At 40.1% G+C, this 3,774-nt stretch overlaps 1 pseudogene; it reads left to right on the forward strand.

The window, feature by feature from the left end:
- Positions 1-905: 905 nt before the first annotated feature.
- On the forward strand, positions 906-1,335 carry LOC122739915 (annotated as a pseudogene).
- Positions 1,336-3,774: the final 2,439 nt, after the last annotated feature.

Genomic DNA, 3,774 nt, shown 5'->3' on the forward strand with positions numbered 1-3,774 from the left:
TCCCTCCATTGGTGTGGGGGAGGGGAAGCAATGAAAAGGAAGAAGAAAGACAGGGTAAAGAAGAAGGGTTGAAAGAATGGGGGGACCTTTCACAGATAGAAAATTCTTGTCACCAGGGCTCTACTCATAGATGTTCCAGACGGGTACGGCCTATAGGAATTTGTCTTGTGGTATGGCCTTCAAGAATCCAGGCTAACATGTAAGCTGTGTGTCTGGAAGCATTACCAATGCACAGGATTCCTCAAGGTTTACTCTTCTCTTGAGGATGAGACTCTAGAAAGCACATTTGCTATTTAGTTGAGCTAAGCATGTGATGATATTGAGAGCTTTTTTGAGTACATACAGTGGCTTCCTTAGTGAAAGAGTCCACATATCTTTTCATAGTAAGCTTAATTTTTTGGCCAGGTGATAGGATTCTAGTTTATTACTGACTGGTAAAGGCTACATTGTTTGCAGCCAATGTCTTTGAGGGCTAAGAGGAAGAATTGCCTGGGTTTCTTATGAGGCATGTGGAAATTCTGTATCCTTTACTCTTCTTCACTGGATCTCTGGAAATGCTGTCAGGTCTCAATGCTATGTCCAGGCTTAAGACCCAGATTCTCTTCTTTGTGACCATAGGAAGGTCGCAGAAAATCCCAGAGGCCCATGGCAGGCATCTGAACATCTTAGCATAATCTGAAAAATAGGCAAGGTCTTTGAGTAGAAATATATGACAGTCTTCTGGTCTCCAGTGTTATAGATACATGGAAGTAGTTATATTAGAATCAGTGAAAAGAGAAAAGAGAAGGGGAGAAGAAAATCCATTGAAAGAACTGAGGTACTCTTTCCCAGTCGCCACTGAATGGAGTGGGAGGCGGAGGCTCCCGGATGTTTTCAAGATTTAGCTTCACCCATGAACCACTGCCATGGCAGGGGAAGGCATTGCTGCTGGAGGTGTAATGGACATTAACACCACTCTACAAGAAGTGCTGAAGACCGCACTCATCCACCATGGCCTAGCTCATGGAATTCATGAAGCCGCCAAAGCCTTGGACAAACGCCAAGCCCATCTTTGTGTTCTTACTTCCAACTGTGATGAACCTATGTATGTAAAATTGGTTGAAGCCCTTTGTGCTGAGCACCAAATTAACTTGATCAAGGTTGATGACAACAAGAAGCTGGGTGAATGGGTAGGCCTTTGTAAAATTGACAGAGGGAAAGCCCCGCAAAGTGGTTGGCTGCAGTTGCATTGTTGTTAAAGACTATGGCAAGGAATCTCAGGCCAAAGATGTCATCGAAGAATATTTTAAATGCAAGAAATGAGTAAATAAAAGCCTTGATCTGAAAAAAAAAAAAGAGAAAGAACTGAGGTGTCTTTTGTAGGTGAAAAAGAAGACTGAGGTGGAGGGGCATTCTATTTACAGGTATTTGAAAAACTCTTATATGGAAGAGAGATCAGTCTTCTACTTAGCCACAGACAATAGAATAATGAGATGGGGGCTACAGCAAGACAAATTTAGGCTTGATTGAATGAAAAACTTAAATAATCAATTATTATCATCCAAAGACAGAATAGGTCATTATCCTCATCTCTGGAGGTCTTTGAGAATGGGTATTAATTTGTCTTATGTATCATAAAGGATATGCTTGTCCAGGTATGAATGGGTTTCTCTCTTAAAAAAAATAATAGAAGAGAACAAGCATTTCTTAAGTGCCACCTATATGCCAGGCAATGTGGTAAGTGCATTACAAATATCTCATTTTGTCCTCACAACAACCCTGGGAGTTAGGTGCTATTATTATCCCCATTACACAGCTGAGGAAATTGAGGTGAGCGGAAGGTAGGTAACTTGCCCAGGTTCACACGGGTAGTAAGTGTCTGAGGTCAAATTTGAACTCAATTCTTCTTAAGTCTAGTCTCAGCACTCTACCCAGGGCACCACCTACCAGCCTTAAACTCTAAGAAACTCTGATTCCAGCAGATTATCTTAGCAGCACAGAAACTGAAGATGACCTACCCTGACTCTGTATGCCTTTGCTCTTAACAGAATCCTTCTCTTTCCTGATACCTGCTCCTCCAATGCTTCTCCCCCACCCCAACCCCTCCAGTTTTCCCCAAAGAAGAATGTAAGCTCTTGGAGGGCAGGATTGATTTTATTTTTATTTTTGATTCCCCAGGACATATGGCATAGGGTCTGACACATAGTAGAGTTTAATAATAGTTTTTGAATTTAATTTAGTTTAATTCCTCTACTAGCCCCAGGCAAAGATAGTCATAGCTAGGAATTTCAACACTTGGGGCAAAATCAGTTGAATGAGATGTGCATGCCCATGTGTGTCACATTCTGTGTCACAGAAGATTAGAGATAGAAGTCATGGAAACTTAGGAAGTTGAAGAACTGGCAGACCAGGGTGTTCTAGGAGATCAGAGTAAACTTCTGGGAAGAGAGGAAAGAGAATGACCCGGAGGTTCATAGGTAACAGCAAAAAAGGATTTAGGGGAGGCTAGGTGGCTCAGTGGATAAAGCACCGACCCTGGATTCAGGAGTACCTGAGTTCAAATCGGGCCTCAGACACTTGATGCTTACTAGCCGTGTGACCCTGGGCAAGTCACTTAACCCCCATTGCCCCGCAAAAAAAAAAAAAAAAAAAAAAAAAAAAAAGGGATTTGGACAGGATAGAGTCAAACCAGTCAGTTAACAAACATTTGTTACAGACTTACTATATGTCCCAAGGTATTGGGCTAAGCACTGAGGATACAAAGTTAGGGAAAATGAGTCTCCACTTTCAAGGAATTTCTAACAGGGAAGGGAGGGGTATAAGCATTTATTTAGCATCTACTATGTGCCAGGCACTATGCTGAATGCTTTAGAGATTTAATGTTATTAACTGCAAGGTAGGTGCTGTTATATCTTCATTTTATGGTAGAGGAAACTGAGGTAAAGAGGTAAAGTGACTTGCCTAGGGTAACACAGATAGATTTGAACTCAGATCTTCCTGACCCCAGGCCTAGTGCTCTATTCACTATCCCATTTAGCTGTCTCTAATGGAGGAAAAATATGTAAATTAATAGGGACTTTTGAGACATAGATATGTAAATGAAAGATAATTTCAAAGGGTAAGGTACTGGCAGCACCTGGAGAAAACAGGACTGAGACTTTAGGAAACCAGAAAAATTAAGATGAGTTGGGAAAGCATTCCATGCATGGGGGACAGATAGTACAAAAGCAGAGAGCCTGATGATAGAGTAATGTGTTTGAGGAACAATGAGAGGGCCAGTGTAGCTGCACTAAAGGAATATATTGAGTGGAGAAAAGTATAAGAATGCTGGAAGGGTAGAAAGAGACTAGGCTGTCTATGGTAGTGGTGTCAAACTCATATGGAAAGGTGAGTCACTAAACCATACCTAAGAATCCCTGCAGGCCACATAGTGACTTCAAAAACCACACATTTTAAAAATTTATTTCATTAAATATTTATAAATTACATGTAAAACATAGAGTTTGTTTTTTAAAATTATGAGTTTCAAATCTCTCCTTCCCTCCCTCCACTCACACAAATTTGAGAAAGCAAGCAATTTGATATTAATTATGAATGTGAAATCATGCAAAACATATTCTGTATTAGTTAGCTATGTTGCAAAGAAAACAGAAGCCAAAACAAAACAAAACAAGAAAAATAAAGAAAATGTAAAAAACATGCTTTGATTTTCATTCAGACTATGAATTATTCTCCGGAAATGGATAGAATTTTTCATCATATATTCTGATTTGTCTTTTGAATTGTCTTAGATCA

The sequence above is a fragment of the Dromiciops gliroides genome, chromosome 2, assembly GCF_019393635.1.
Source record: "Dromiciops gliroides isolate mDroGli1 chromosome 2, mDroGli1.pri, whole genome shotgun sequence".
NCBI lineage: Eukaryota > Metazoa > Chordata > Mammalia > Microbiotheria > Microbiotheriidae > Dromiciops > Dromiciops gliroides.